The following is a 17,513-nucleotide window of genomic DNA, read 5'->3' as shown; positions in this document are numbered from 1 at the left end:
GATCCCCCTGTGCCTGGTTTATCGGTCTTGTGGTGATCACTCCAATATAGACGGGAAAAACCAAACCCTCTTAGCTTTTCCGATAACCCAGAGCCAAGCTGGAGATCAGATTCATGTAGTTATGGCAATTGTGGTCAAATAAGGAATATTTTCTGCTTGAAACTGTAAATAGTGCATGCTTGGCCATGTATGCTGTAAATAGCCTTTACCAAATATATTTGACAAGGAATTATTTTTATGTAGATAAAATGATCATTGATCTTAAAGATTGCTTTTTTACAATTTCCCTACACTCTGATAATATTTTGTTGGCGGCTCAGGACAGGTCAGATCTACAAAATTAACCAGTGCTCACAGTGTCTAGATTTAAAAGCAGAGGTATGGAGATTTCAGATCCCCGGGCCGAGAAGATCTGGGAGGCCTTAACATGCGCCATGTTAATGGTGGCCATTCTTTTCAATTGGGCTGCATGGGACCCCTTGGAGCTCCTGGTGAGAAGTAGGAAGATAAACTTGGGAGAGGATCCTCCCCTCGGGGTCTATCAGACCTTGTCTGCCCTTAAGGCAACTAGGGCCAAGGAAACTTTAAGTAAAGAGTGCTCAGAGTTGTGGAGAGTTAGCCCTCCCGCTGCTCAGGTTTTAGAGCCTCGCCCTGAGGAGGGATATTTGGGCCCCTTTGATCCTGGGATCGGGCCCCAGAGCCCTACACCAAGTGCTCCTGCCCCAAAATTTGCGGCAGACAATTGGAAGGCAGAGCAGCCTCCGCCATTTTACTCCCACGCTTCACCTCGTGTTAAACCGGAAGAGAAGGTTAACCCGCCATATGGCGGCAGCTCCTCCCCTGAAAGGAAAGGGCGGGTTAAGCCGCCATTTTACTCCTCCTAAAAGAGCTTAAGAAAGCAGTCTCCAAAAATGGGCCTAATTTGCCCTGGGCCAAAACCATCCTCCAAAGCCTGGTTCATCAGCAATCCTCTCAGGCCTTAAGCTCCCAGCAACTAGAAATTGCCACAGGCCCCAGCTCTTGGGTGTTGCTGGCCTAGCAGCATCTTAGTAATTGGCATGCCCCCTGTCCTGGCTAGAGCCATTCAGCCACTGTTATGGAGAGACAAGATATGGATGTGGCATTCTATGATGACTGCATTAGTTATGAAAAAATTAGCATAGAACTGCTCCCCCAATTCTAGGGGCCACAGTCTAATTGCATGCCCCCACCTCCCCCCGTGGGTGGAGCAATGACCTATTGGCCGGGAAAACAATTGGCGCTACTAAAGTTAATAAGGATCAGGCAAATTTCAAATACAGGTTTCTTCATGATCTCCCTGCAGTATGCCCATGGGGGTCACCCGACCAGGGCTCCCAAGTCTTTTATCAATTCCTAATAATTTGTATATTTATGCTATTGAGATAAGATTGCTTTTTCTAGAAACAGTGGTTTTCCTTTAACAACCTTTTTTGTAAAAGATGCCCAGGTGAAAAGCAAAGGCCTCTGGAGGTAAGTATCGGCCGACCCCCTGTCTGTGTTTTGTTTTATTTTTAAGAAAGTGCACTGTGGGCCTAAAACAGAAAAGAAGGCTGGACGCAGCATGCTCTCTAAGGCCTAGGTGGTCAAGGGACGCCTTGACCCGCCCCCCCCTTCTGAGTTTCTTGTCGATAACAGAGCATACCTGAGAGTCCCACCAGCAAGACATGTCTAAATCTAAAAATAGCTGTTTGGTGAAAACATTCATTTGAGCTCATGTTTTTTGTGTTAAGTGTATCTGATTGAGTCCAATTTTCTTGTTATATGTCAACGTCTGATTTTGTTTCAGACTTAAACGTCTCTGTTCCTCTGTCTTGTTCGTGTTACATATTTTTCCTTGTCCAGTTTTGTCTTTAAAATTGGTACCAGTTCTAAATATGGATCCTTATGGTTTTTCTGCGTGTACTCAAGCACATCCTTGTTATCTATTTGAATATTTCTGGGAAGTAAAAAGTTTTGGCTCCACTCGGGCCTGGTATGGCCCCTCCCAATCTGCTGCAGCTGAGGTGAGCAGAGGCCAGACAAAGCAGCTGCAGGCTTCGTTCAGTTTCCTTTTTCCTACAACCTGCTGAAGTGACAGTCTAGAGACACTTGGTGACAGGACACAGACTTGTCTTAGTTCTCCTAGGTTTAAGACTCCCACCCAACTTTCATCTGCAAAAAGTAATATGTCTGATATCAGAAACAAGCTCTGGAAGAATAAATTTCAGCTAAGTTGCCTTGATAGAAAGCCTTGTTTAAAAACAAAAACAACAACAACAACAACAACAAAAAACCTGGTTGTCACCTCCAAGAATAAGCTTCGCAAAAACAACAACAACAAAAACAACAACAAAAAACACCTGATGATACTAAAATTTTTCTGGAAAATGAATGGCCGATATTAATTTTGCGCGCTTTAAGATCTTTGGGTATGAATGTGTGTGTGAATGGGTGTGAGTGAACATGTTCAAGGTTAAATTGTCAGCATGCTGTATAAAACAATGGTTGAGCTCATATTTGAAACACAAAGGCAATTGGGTAAATCTAAGTCTAAACTTCAAGAAAATTATTAGGTTTGAATGTTTCCTATGTCTTAAAAGTATTATTGCATTGTTTTAAAGAAAAACTGGTAAAAAGTATTTTTCTAAAGATCCTGAAATCTGCATTTTAAAAATCTGGTATTGCAATACATACAGCTGTTTACATTGCAAATATTGTATCCTGTTTAGCACAGAGGTATTAGGGAATTTGGGATTTATTACCTTAAGTTAAAGTTTGGAGACATGTATTAGAGATTTAAATGTAAATTTGTTTATTAATGTCAGAAACTTTGCCTGTCTGTCTTTTCTTGCAAACTGACACTAGAAATCTAATGGTAAAATGTGGATAATGTGATTAGTATTTTAAAGGAATGTTTAAAGGTTTATCTCTGTATGATTTGGTTTCATGTTACTGGATTGCAATTGGATGTATTTTAGAAAAAGGAGGAAACTAAGTTCAGACTTAGATTTTTGGTGCACTGATGTAGTTCTTGCATTAAGGAAAAACATATTTGGGTTTAAACTGTGGGAGTTCTAGGCAGCAATCTTAACTGAAGGAAAGAAAGAAAAAAAAATGCCTCTTCTAAAAGGAGGCCTGAAGGCAAAGGGCGTTCCTTGAGCCCAAGGAGACCTGGAGAAAAGGGAGTGCCTTGAGCCCTTAAAGGTTTTTCAATTGCAAATAAAGGCTAAGGTGTTAATTGTTTAAGCCAGTATCAGCAAAAGTTTTTAAGAACATTGGAAATGGGTTTCTAAACAATATTTGAAAGTGAAGTTGTCTTAAAAAGGAAAATCAGGACTACCAAAGTAATTGCTTAATTGCTATTTCAGCTTACTCTTGTAAGTTTATAGCAATCTCCAGCAGGCCTATGGAGGACAGCAGATCCTCATTCAGATGTAATTTTGGCCCTCACCAAGTTCCAGGTAAGATCATGCTTGGAGACTATTTCTGTGTTGACCACCTTGTTGCTTTAATTGGAGTAACGTGGCCTTTTGTAGGACTCACTGATCTGAAAACTGCAGTTCTGAGCCAACCCCGGGCAAAGCAAAGTCCCTGTGAGACTGTGGTGTCTAATCTGGCAGCAGAGTGCTAATTGAGGCAGAGTTGCTTTGGAGCTCAAAGTGGCAGAGTGCTATTCTTTTGCTGGAGAGCTGAGGGACAGTGCCCAGGCCCCGAGTTCAAGTCCAGCAACCAAGCAAGTGAAATGCCAGTGGGATGTTTATCCCTGTGTGGAGAGACACTACTGAAGCAACAAAACATCCAGATGCAGAAAGCCTCTGCGTGGATGGCAAAGATAGTGTCAGATCCTAGAGTCACTCGTGCTTGGCCATTCAATATTAATCAGAGCCGGGAGGTCATAGAATAGTTTGTAAGCATGCCTTACTAATGCCTGTGCCTTCCATAACTGGGCAGGAACTTGTCAATCATCTGTGATAGTGGGTAGTTTAAAGTCCTAACTGAGTAAAGTTTGATTTGATTCCAGCCACAAATTCAGGAAAGTTTGTGGATCTGAGGCTTGTGTCTCTATTAATCTGTTTAGATCTGACAACTAAAGCATTGTTTAAGGTTGCAGAGATTTAGTTCCCCAATCAGGAAAATGCCTTTGCAAATGGGTGCTAAGTAAGCTAAACTATTGTAGCTAAAGAAGGTTTGTGCAGTTGTTAAATGTTGAATATGATCTCTAGTTTGGAGCAAATCATTGTTCCTGATAGCTAATCCTGGCAACCCCTTGGTAAAATAGGCTAAGCTTTTTAAGGTTCCTGGTCAAGTACAGAGACAACGCCTCTGAGTCAGCTTGAAGAAGTTATAGAAGATGAATCTTCGCCCATCAATCCCCTTTAGATAAAGGGACCAGGGAATCATTGGGAGAATTCACTGAAGTCAGGCCTTAGGTTAAGCTGCTTTAACCAGTTTGCGCAGAAATTTGCAGGCAATCCAGCAGGAGGTGTGACATTCCATTGGAGTTCCTGAGAGATGAAGCTGCTGCCACATATTCTGCCCTGCCTGATTCCACCACCACCGCACAGCTGTTTCCTGAGCTCCTGCGGGGCGGGACGCGCCCAATAAGTTGGCATCCTCAGCAAAAAGACAGACACATCAGCTAGTGTGTCTTGCTTCTTGTTCAACATGGCCTCCTTTCTAGGGATCAGGGCCTCTGTCTCCCCTCTCAGATTAATGCCTACCATGATATTGCCTAAATCCTCGCCCCTCACTTATTTTAAGGTTTAGGGAGGAGCTACTTTCAGGATACAAAAGCCAAACATTTTTGTTTCAAATTGTCATTTTTGAACTGCTTTTTGGTGCTGAAAATTTATGTCTTTTAAGTGGCATGCCAATTTATGCCAATAAATCTGACTTAAAATCTGACTTAAGTCATCATAGTAAAGCTAAGATTTGAAACCAAAGAAGTATTGCATTAAGTAAAATGAAGACAGCCAAGGAAGAGGAAAGAAACTCTTCTTTACTTCAAAAATCCCTAATGGAAGTCTTGATTTCAAATAAGGATAAAGTATATGGAAAGAGCTGGTAGTTTTTAAAAATCCAGCAAGATTGCACATAGGAAGAAAGATCATACCCTGATTTCAATTCTGCAAGAATGTCTTTGTTCCCCTGGTTTCTTTTTATTTACTCTTCCTTCATGAAAATTCTCAAAAGAGGCTGTACTTTTCACAGTTTTACAGAAAAAAAAAATAGTAAGAGTGTAAAGCCCTAGTTTGCTACAATTAGAATAAACTAGAAACCCATGTCACAGCGTTCATCCATCTGAATGTTAGAATGGAGGAAAATACATTGATCTAGAGAAATAAATAAAATTGCATAGCAATTTTAAATATGCATACCTTAAAAATAAAGACTAGTAATTAAAACTCTTTAAAAAAAGTTGGTAATTTTAGGCTTTTATATTGCAAACATTAGTAACATGAAAGGAATTTCTAGATTTTAGAAGTGAATTCTAGATTTTTTTCCAATTTGTCTAAAAATAATAAGTTTGAAGAGCTAGATCATCTGTACTGGTGCTTTTTAAGAAGGTTAGTATGCCATAGTTATGTGTAGATATTGACTTATTTCACATGGGTTGGCTTAGATTCTTCAACTGGTATTTCTGGGTGGATCATGTTAGACAAGTCACTTAGTATTATCATGCTTTAGTGCTGTACTTTTCTCACTTCTTCAGTGAACATATATTGTATGTCAGAGTTTTTGTAAAGATTAAATACATAGCCAACATTTATATAGTCTCTCTCTCTCTCTCTCTCTCTCTCTCTCTCTCTCTCTCTCTCTCTCTCTCTCTCTCTCTCTCATACACATACACACACACACTGACACAAGTGGTACACAGAAAACTTCAGAAACTGCAAATCAATGTTGAAATTATTTACAACTTTTCTTGTATCCCAAATTCCTAGTTGATTAATTTTTGCTTTTGATAGAAAATCATCTGTCACAAACAAGTAAGAGAAAGAAGTCAGTGATAGCAATATGATGGAGGTTGGCCATGAGAAATAGTATTGTAATGGAGATGATGCTTGAGCAGTGTTTTGAAATTGAGGTTTGCCAGATGCTAAGAAGAGATGTAGGCAGTTGGGGAAGTTTTAGGCGATGAAAACAGCATAAATCAGGTAAATAATCCAGAACTCTGGGAGTTTTAGGAGAGTCAAAACTACATTGAGGATCGAGTTGGAGAGACCAAATCATACACAGAAATATAGTAGATGTAATGTAGAAGCAATTGTGAAGCAAGTGAGCAGATTTAAGCAGAGCTATGACATTAGATTTGTGTCTTTGGATACAGAAGAGACAATAAATTGGAAATGCAATAGGGTCAAATGGGTTAGCAGACTATTGCTGTAACTACAAGCAAGAAGAAAAGAGGTTGAACTGAAGAGTGAAGAAAGTGAGCAGTGGATATAGCATAGCCATGTACTGGTTAGATGAGAAAAGGTGGACAGGTTGAAGATGATTCTTAAATTTTCTTTAGATTAAGTTACTTACTAAATAGTTACTTTCATTTAGATTGAAAATTTTCAATATTAATATTTCGGATATTTTCTGTAGGGAAGGCATTTGGATTAGTATTTTCCTGTGACCTTTTAAATTCCTCACTAATGCAGAAAATGGAGACATCATTCTGTTATAAGTGGAGAATGTAAATCCTAAAAAGCTTAAATATATAACTGATCTTCAGGGGTATATTGAAATCTAGACCTACTTTCCCCATGGGATAACTGCTGTTAAGAGAGTAGTTTTATAAAGAAAGGCAGTGAATTTGATGTGGATACCTACAAGACCTGATGGAAATTCATGTGGAATTTTCCAATTAGTTGTTGAAAGCAGACATAGCTCAGGAAGGTCATTAACACATGGTTCACAGGAGAGCCACAGGGGCCTCCTGAGAGGCTTTAAGGGGTGGGTAGAAGGTTTGTGAAATGAAGCCCCTGTAATGCTGGTGAATGGTTGTGTGTCTCTAGGTAGATCTATTTTCTCCTTTAGAGAAAGGTGCCTAGTTTCTTCAGATCTTCCAGTGGGTATAGTTCCATGAAGAGATGCAGGGCCATTAGTGGAGGGTATCAAAGGAAAATGGCAAAAATTACAACTGAAGGGATAAAAGGGGAGTGCAGAAGGCTCATCACAGTATAGAAGGAAGCTGAGGGGAGATAGGGAGAAATTCTAGACATCAAGAAAATAACTATACAATATTATTAGATAGAACACAAGTTTTAATGAGGACCCAAAACACCCCTTGCTATTAGAGCAATATTAACTTGACTGAGGAGTTCTAGTTTTAAGTGGGCATAGAATTTTGGGTACTGAGATATTCCAAGGGTTATGTATCAATTTTTGAGGATGGTGATTTTGTCCAATTTTTCCCTGTTCCAGGAACTTTGTTACATTCATACTACAGTGATCAATACATGTGTATTGAAAGTTGAGTAGATGAAGACCTGGGAGCAGCTGTCATGACTAACCATTTGTGTTGTTCTGTTTCTTTCTTCTTAAAAAAATTATTATAAAGATGATGTACAAAGGGGTTACAGTTACATGATTCAGCTAATGAGTATATTTTCTTTTTAAGTGTTACTCACTCCCTCGCTATCACCCAGTTTTTGCCCTCCTATCTCCCCACCCCCTGAAGTTGTATAGTTCATTTCCAACATAGTATCTAGTATCAGTGCTGAATTTACCATTTGTCCCACTGTTTCTTGGCTTCACCCTCTTCTCTCCAAATCAGAAAGCCATATATACAAGACAAAGGGACAGAAATCAACTACAGGGACTACAAGGGAATAAATCAAAGAAAAGAAAAGAACCACCCGTACACACTACAATAAAAATCTTGTTCCCATTTCTTGGAGTTCATTTAGATAAGCATCACTTTATGTGGTCACACACACAGTTATTGAGCTCTTGTGATCCTCTCCTAAGAATATCCTCCTTTGGTCTCACTGTGTGAATAGGTTTGATTAACCATATCCAAGTAATCATTTTTCTTTTGCCATCCATTGGGTTTACTTCTAGCCTCCATACTTACTGTCATATATCTTTCCAACAGCTCTGTGCAGTAAATATTTTATACATTTCATATAGAAACTCAGCTATGTTCAGATGTGTCGGAGACATTCTCCCCTTCCCTGAATTCTTAGTGTAAGAATGTGCCTGCATGCCTGCTTGCATTGATATGCAAACATCCTACCACCTGGCCTCTACCCGGAGCAGGAGCAAACATCCTACTACCAGACCCCCTGCCCCGAGTGGTTCCTACACCCCAACCCCCTCCTGCCTCTCCTGAAGAGGCATATAAGCCCCTGTGTGAAAAATAAAATTTGCAGCTTGATTAGAACGCTTGTCTTGCTGCCTTCTTCGTGTCTCCTGTCCCTTTCATTCCTCCCTCTAGGTTCTTGGCCCTAGTTGACGTCCCGCCGGACGGGACACAGATGCTTAGTAAACTGTCTTATAGGATTTATATAACAAGGATGGGAGTTTCAAATTTAAATGTATAGTTTCGAAATCTTTATTCCTTTTACAAAAAAGCTGAGATGACTAAAGGCCACTCAGATGTTATTCTAACTCCCTCATTTCTATTTTCTTCCTTTCATTCTAATTTGTGTGTGTGCGCGCGTGCGTGTGTGTGTGTGTGTGTGTGTGTGTGTGTGTGTGTGTGTGTGTGTGTTGCTCTTAATCTTCAGGGGCAAAGCAGAGACTTCATAAAGCTATAAAGGTTATCAAATTCCCAGATTATTAGATTATTCAGAGGCTAATATGTACTCCTAGGGTTTTCTTTCTCATTTTACACTCACAGCAGCTGCCACTAATGCCTTCTGATAAACACATAATCTCCTTTTTATTCTTCAGAACAGTAGTTCTCAACAACAAAAGACTCAGGCTTAAGCAAACTAAGGAATATGTACTCAGTCATCATTAAGCATTCAGTCTGCAAAGACTATTGTAGCCTGTTTTTTCAATAATGACAATTGTGTTCTGAAACCAGTAGAGATAAGAAGAAATACTTTCTGCTCAACTAAGCATATCTAAAGCATATTAGAAATTTGGAGACAATATTCTGTGTTATTTTAAGGAAAGATTTCATGAAACGATTGTTTGCAATAAGATAACATGTAAAAGATGGTTACGAATAAGAATAATAAAGGGTATGGATAAAATATAGGTACAAATTTGTTCTTTGACTTCATCACACACTTGAGGACACATCTTTTAAGTTGCTTGAATGGATGCTTCAATAGCTCTTTAGTATTTAATAGGTTCAGACAAGCATGTGCTCTGGTCATTTGGAAAACATAAGGTTTGTCCTGGAAGTCAGCCTCATGTATGTTCTAGTCATTCATTGCTAGGTGGCAGCACATGAATGTTAAAACAAAATGCTATAGTGACTGTTATAGGAGATGCTGGGTTCTTCTGTTTGTGTTGCTCCTGGAAATGATTTATTATGGCTTTAGATAGGACTCCCACAGACAATGGAATGTTTTGTTCCTAGCTCTTCTCAAGTATTCAGAGTAGAGAGCTGAAGTAAGGATACTCAAGCTAAGTCTTTAACTACTCAGTAAAAAAATGGATTAACCAGGTACAGAGGATTCAGTCAGTGATCTAGCTATATAAAGAAGAGGGAATTCTTTTAAAATAAAAAAATACTAAATGGTTGTACGAAGAGGTTGCAATTCCATGTTAGGTTATGAGTGTACCACTTCTTGATATCACACCTTCTCCCCATTTTTTCTGTTCCCATTTTCACCTCAATTTATGCAGTTCAGTTTTTACATAATGTACATTAAACTTGATGGCTCCATTTGCTCACCCTTCCTCCCTCCATTCAGGAAGAAGTGGAAATTGTTAGGATTAAGGTAGGAATCTAAAGCTACTTAGGAGTTTGTTAGAAATGCAGAATCTCTTAACACATCCGGAAACTACTATTCCAGAATCTGTTTTAACAAGTTCCCTAGTGCCTCATATATCAATGGTGAAGTTTCAGAAGCACTGTAGAATCTTGGATGAGATCAAGTTGGAGGTAAGAAAAAAAGTTAATATCAGTGGGGCTAAGGAAATACATATCGGCTCTAGCTGTACATAGAACCAGAATCTATGAAAGTGAGGCTTATAAGCCTGCATCTTTGTCTCTCGAAGAATTTTTATGAGCACTAGCACTTGTGGAACAAAAGTAGGAGATAAAATTTGTGTTATGGGAAAAGTGCAATATGTGCTATAGACACCAGCTGTCACCACTCTAAAGTTTAATAGTTACCAGGGAAGAAGGGTCTTATAAGAACATTTTCTAAATGTGAAGTGCAAATATCTAGACAAAATTAATTTTAAAGAACAATTTTAGATTATCATTAGAGATTCTACTAGAATTCTTAAGACAAATAAATGGGCTATAAAGGAAAGTGGCTAGATATTAGAAGATTAAGGTACATGAGGATAAGCCTAGGCAGGAACAATAATGACTTACTGCTAGAGGGAATTAAGTGTCCTGAACTCAGGGACTGCATGCTGTCTTTTAGCTCTTTTGCTTAAGGCTAATGTTTTAACACTTGAGCCACAGTTCCACTGCCTACTTTTTGGTGATTAATTGGAGATATATCTCATATATTTTCCTGCCTGGGCTGGCTTTGAACTGTAATCCTCAGATCTCATACTCCTGAGTAGTTAGGATTACAGGCATAAGCTAGTGATGCTTGGCTATATTCATGTTTCATGCATCAACTTCATTTAACTGTTCAATCTTTTGATCTGCCTGATATGGAAAAATACTTAGAAAGAAATCATTGCTATCTGGAAGTTTAAGTCTTCAAAAACGTTACGATTTCTATGTAAAAACATCTCAGACGTTAAAGATTTCTTAGAAAGGCTTATTAAATTATTGCCTTGGAAATTAAAAAAATTCTGTTGTATTATTTATTCTGTGAATTTTTGTTTATTTTTTCCTTGTCTCACTCTGTGGCTGAGGCTATAAGAGGGAAAACTTGTTTCAAAATGAAGCATCTCTAAATGTTACTGTTTTGAAAATGTTTGACAGTTCTTGTTTAGACTTTTTTCAAATTATATTTCATGAAGCAAAGTACAACCAAAATATATGGTTTTCATAGATAGAGTCCATACTTTAATAATGGAGGAAAGCAGAGAGAAAGAACAAGGGAGTTCGATGTGTGCTAAGTAGAAACGGTTTACAATATCAAAGTACTGAGGATAATCCACCAAATGTGAGTTTAGCTACAATAAAATAAATCACACTTTCACCACTATGTCCTGAGCCATACCAGGAATCTTGATGTAGGATGGGCAAGTCCAACAGGAAGCCCTGGAGAATAACTGAAGAAAAATGTTCTATCTGCTCACCTAACTCTAGCCACTAGGTGTCAACCTAAGATTACGGAAGTTGACGAGATTATGCTGAACAAGTAGGGGAAGACTTGGGAGATAAGATTTTGTTTCCTGTTGTCAGCTGAGTCCTTTATGGTTGAATGTTGTTTTAGCAGATCTTATGCATCTTTAATACAATCAGAAACCACTGCAGATTCACTTTGATGGATATTCTTCTCTTTTTCTTTTTTTCCATTCTAGGAATAATGATTTCATGTTTCCTCAGAGGCTTAATTAGTTTCATCAGACACCCAAACTTGATACCTATATTCAAATTTAGATCTGTAGATGATGTGGTTGTTTAATTGGCAGTTAGAGCCAACAGAGCAAAGAGACAGTGTGCTGAGGTGATTTGAACCAAGCATGAGGATAAGGATATATTCCTGGCCTGTGTGCTCCTGTCACTAAGAACATTTGCTAATTTGCTGACAAATTGCAATGGGAATATCCCCCAGACATACTGACATCCTGGTGACTGCAGAGCAGGCATTTTACCAGGCCATAGAAGTAGCAGTGTTCATGCTATTTACTCTTGGGTATAAAGTTTCTGGCTTCTACACAGAAACTGTTAGTAGTTGGTGGGAACAGTACTATGTTTATTAATTGATTAAGGAAATTCTTGGCTTTAAAAATTGTTACAATCTTAGATCAGTTAAAATCTGTGGAATTAAACTTCTTGCTGATATTCTGAGTTCTAATGAAATTATATGCATGTCAAATGATCTTTGACACATTTTTTTTCTCTTGTTTTGGGAATTCTCTGTATTCCCTTTTGTTTTCCTACCCTCTTTCCCATATAAGTATAGCAAAATGATTTAGCTAGAATTTGTAGTTGGAAGTTGTCAAGTCTATATTTTTCATAAATAATACTGTATGCAAATTAATTTTTGTGCTGCCTATATCCTTTTTACCCCCTTTATCTATTTGTTTTCTCTTTGACTATCTTATAGAACTGTGTACATTCCATAACCAAAGTATATGTGCTTCTTCCCATTTTTGTATTCCTCACTTGTGACCACCAACGGGTGTTCCCTCCTTTATATTATTATTATTATTATTATTATTATTATTATTTATCCCTCCTTTATTTATATAAATATGGCTGTTTTTAAAACTTAGCTCCATGTTGTTGTTGTTTTCTGTGAAGGTACCGCTGGATATTTCTCACAAATCACATGTCATCTGGGATTTTTATACAATTATCCCTTGGTATCAGAGATAGTTTCACAATCCACAGATGCTTTAAGTCCCCTAAATAAAATAGCAGTACTATAATATCTAGATATCTTCTCATATAAATCAGCGGTAAGAGTGCTTGCGTCACCTGCACAAAGTTCTGGGTTTGATTCTTGGTACCACATACACAGAATAAAAGCTGAAAGAGATGCTGTGGCTCAAGTGGCAAAGCACTAGCTTTGAGAAAGCTCAAGGACAATGCTCAGTCCCTGAGTTCAAGTCCCAGGACTGGCAAAACAAAAAAAAGGACCAAATGTAATATTACTTACTTTAGTTTATAATTATAACTTAGTCTTTGTTCTGTTTCACTATGCTACATGCATCTGCAGCTAACTACATTATGACCTTTTTATTACTTGCTTTTAAGAGAAAAAAATTTGTGTGATTTTTACTCAAGTAGATGGCATCAAATGCACATAATTGCCTTTGCACTTTTCATCTTTCCCATCAAACTGGTCTTGGGGGGACCCCCACTACAAGGACTTTGCTGGCACTATCCTGCTACTACCACACTTAGAAGAACAGCCATTGCAAGTCTGGGGGATCAGGTACTCCCCAAAGATATTCTAAGTATCTTTGAAGGTCAAAACCCTGTTATTCTACAAAAGCATTATGACCTTTTTTGATGATAGTGTTAGCCTCAATATAGCAAGCAATTTGGTGTTACATTCTAACCATGGCCATTTTTTTGTTCATTTGTGTGGTACCAGAGGTAGAATTTAGTAGCTAAAGAAATTGAACAAACAGTTGAACAATTGATTTAAATTACCTTTCCAAAGTCCAGATATTTGATAATATGACAACAGGATATCTACTATAAAAATACACATATTCATCAGCACAGATTTTTTTTTTTTGCCTGTCCTGGAGCTGGAACTCAGGACCTGAACACTGTCCTTGGGCTTTCTCAAGGCTAGAGCTCTACCACTTGAGCCACAGCACCACTTTCCAGCTTTTCCTATTGTGTGGTACCCAGGAATCGAGCTGGGTTCTTTCTGCATGCTAGGCAACCACTCTACCACTAGGCCATACTTCCTACCCCAAGCACAAACCGTTTTTGATAAAGCTCAAAACCTTAACACTTCCTTGACCATTTTCTTAGCTCAATAATAATCTTATTTCTCCTCTTACCCCTGATTTATCCTCCAGACTCTGAATTAGTAAAATATCTTATTAAAAATTTGTTACCCACGTTCCTCTGGACCACACCTGTAGATTGAATATAATGTCAGTACTTACTCAATAAGGCTTGTACAAATTCAATTACTTCTATGAACTATTTTTGGCTTATAATACATTGCCTACTGGTGTTTCTAATTATTAGTATTGGAATCATTATTAAATAGTTCTTTGTTTCCTGTAAGTAGAACCTATTCTACTGACAACATTCTAAACTATCCAAGGTCAGGGATCTTTTTTTAATGTGTGTAGAATCTTTGATGATGTTCATTTTTATTCCTATTATAAATAATTTCTTTTTTTTTCTATGTAGTTTAACTAGAGATTTATCATTTCTGTGATTTTTCTCATAGCATTTGCTTTTGTTTTGCTGATTTTCCACCTGTATTCTCAATGCCACTGATACTTGCTCTTTGCTTACTCCCTTCTTTGCTTGTTTGGGTTTAAATTTCCATGTGTTTTGATGTTTCTTAAGATGGTAACTCAGATAATTACTTAAGATATTTAAAAATATAAGTATTTAAAAAAATAATCTATCCTCTAAACTCCTCTTTAGGCGCATATCATACATTTTGATATGTCATGTTTTCATTTATTGCAAATATTTTCTATTATCTTTTCTCATTTATTCCTTTGACTAAAATTATTCAGAAGTACATTTAACTTCCAAATACTGATTTCTCCAAGTATTTATCCGCTAATTTAGAGTTTAACTGTTTTGTAGAAAAAGAAGAGACTCTTTATAGTCTCATTTCTCCCAAGTTTGTTAAGACTTACTTTATGGTAATGAATTTCATAAATGTTTAATATGTCATTGAGACATTCTTGTATTCTGTTTTGCTGGGCATAGTGCTTTATAAATCACACTTATGTCAAATTAGTTTATAATATTCTCAAGATTTTGATATCCTTAAAAATTCCTGACTTCCTTATCTTGAGTGATTGTTGTTCCTAACGTACTGTTATTTCTCTTCTCCTTTGTTGCCCTTTGGTTAATCTCATATTGTTACTGTATCTGACTTAGTTAGCTGGTATATTTCATATATGTTCATTTGTTTATTTCAAATAGGAAAGGGAAGGGGGGAAAACAAGATGATTGGGAGGGGATGGGAGAGGGAAATGGGGACAAAAACATGAGAAGGGGTACCAATGTGTGAGAAGTAATGCACCTACTACCACCTGAAGAATATAACTGTAACCTCTCTATGCATTACCTTGATAATAAAAAAATAAAATGGAAAAATTCTGACTCTTCATTCTACTAGTTATTAAGAGATAAAAGTCCATTTTTAAGCACAGTAGTTCCTCATTCCCTGTAGATGAAAAGGATATGCACAAAGACCCATTCTATGTACTTAAACCTACAGATAATCTCAAACCCATGCTATGCTTATATATGCTTTAATTTTACTATTATAAATGCTTTTTTTAAAACCTAGTATATGTTTTCAGTTTCATTGTCAAGTTCATGTGTTACATGAATATTAAAAAACCATAAGGAAATGAAATTATGTTACTTGAAAAAAATGGCTATTACTGGATTCATTATGTTGATGTTCTTTTGGGGTGGTAGGTAATGGCTGCTTTCACATTTGTATTTTATAGATGGTGAACTACACCTCTTTGTTTTTATTTTTTGTTTACTTCTTACAGATTTATATTACCTTTTAACTTAACATTGCCTAACTTCAAATAAAATTATTCCATTTTACATATTACACTTTTATTTCTTTATCATTTGGTCTATTGTTCTGTAGTTGACTTTCACACGTGTTTCAAGTCCTCAAGTTTCATTTTTGGTTTAAATAGTTACTTACATTTAAAGATTTAAAAAAATGATTGAGATTTATGAACAAAATCAGTTGATCTTAAATAGCAATTTAAGTAGACATATACATTTAAACTAAATATTATTTACATCTACTGTACCATTCAAATGTTTATCTTAAATGATTTCTTCAAAATCAGTTATAAAAATGGAGGGCATGTTGTATAAGTAGCATGGTATTAACCATCTAGAAATACAGTTATATTTCTAGGGAAAATAAGCAAAGGTGCAGTATTACAGAGGGAGAAATTATACAGAGAAAGAGTTCTAGAGCTCCAGAGACTGTGCATACATAACAGCACATTCCTTCACTCTTCACTTGTTACCCTGGTCCTGGGGCTCGAGCTTATGGCCTGGGTGCTAACTCTGAGCCTGTTTATGCTGAAGGCTAGAACTCTACTATTTGAACCACAGCACAGCTTGCAGCTTTTTTTCCATATATAATTAATAGACATACATTATATTCACCAGATAGAGGGTGCATTACTTCACATACATTGATACCTTTCTCATGCCTTGGTCCCCATTTCCCTCCCAAACCCCAGCCCCTCATCTTGTTTTCCTCTCTTCCCTATCCGACTTTAAACAACCAAATACGCATATTTTTTGGAGTAATTTATTGGAGATAAGTGTCTCAAGGAATTACCTGCCATGGTTGACTTCAAACTGGGATCCTCAGATCTCAGCCTTCTGAATAGCTAGGAATACAAGTGTGAGCCACTAGTGCCCAGTTATTCTTCACTTTTATAATATTCTTTTCTTTGTAAAGAGTTGTAGAAAGACAGTTGCTCCCCTTCAGTACATTTAGTTTACTCAGTTTATGATGTTATTCCCTATGTGTCATATAGTTTGTTTCTGTGGTGATTTCCCTTTTATCCCTAGATTTCAACAATTTGATTATTTAGTGCTTTGGGATGTAATATCTTTCTGAGGCTTTTAACTTTATGCTGTATGTATGTGTTGTTATTTTATAGTGTAGGTGGTGACTTGATCTATTCCCAGTCTTCTGTGAGCTCCAGGAAGTTTTCCAATCACATTTTCTTGTGGTTCTTTCTTCAATAAAGGCCCTTTGCTGTTATGTATGCACACTCAGAACTCAGCTACAGTCTCTCGAGCTCTAGAACTCTCTGTATAGTTCTCACTTTGTAATACAGCACCCCACAGATTCTGCCTTGCTCGTTTCCCTAAATTTGAATCCCTCCTTTAACTCAGAAAGACAACTGACTGTTCCTGCCTGGAAACTGCCTCCAGGAAGCAAACTGATGAATGCTGTGGTTGTATCACCTGTTTTCTTTCTCTAAGGTTGCAGTCTTGCTATGCTACTTTTCTCATGACCAAAACCATAGTTTTCTATGTTGTTTTGGATGTTTTAGTTTATAGTGAGCTAAATCTATCCTTTCTATTTTGATGCAAAGTCAAATTACATATGGAAATGGTGTGGTATTGGTTGATGATTCATTTGGTATTAATTTTTACTCTAGTACAAATTTTTGTATTCACGGCCTTATACTACCACTTGGCCTTATACTACCACTTCTGGATTTTTGCCAGTTTGTCTGGTCTGGCTTTGAGTCGCAATCCTCAGATCTCAGTCTCCTGTTTAGCTAGAATTATAAGTGTGAACCAGGAGTGCCTGACTGATTCTTTTACTTTTTTGCTATCTTTTTTAAAAATAATTTTATTTTCAGGGTAACATATAGAGGGGTTATAGTTACATTGGTTAGGTAGAGGGTATGTTACTTCTTGGACATTGACACCCCTTCTCATGTTTTTCTTCCACTTTCCTTCTTCTCACCTCTTCCCAATAAGCATGTTTTTCCTCTTCCCTTCTCTATTAGAAATTAACAATTAAACACATATG

This window comes from Megascapheus bottae, chromosome 12 (assembly GCF_031878675.1).
Source record: "Megascapheus bottae isolate mThoBot1 chromosome 12, mThoBot2.hap1, whole genome shotgun sequence".
Lineage (NCBI taxonomy): Eukaryota > Metazoa > Chordata > Mammalia > Rodentia > Geomyidae > Megascapheus > Megascapheus bottae.
The sequence above is the reverse complement of the archived record's forward strand: the minus strand, read 5'-3'. Positions refer to the sequence as shown.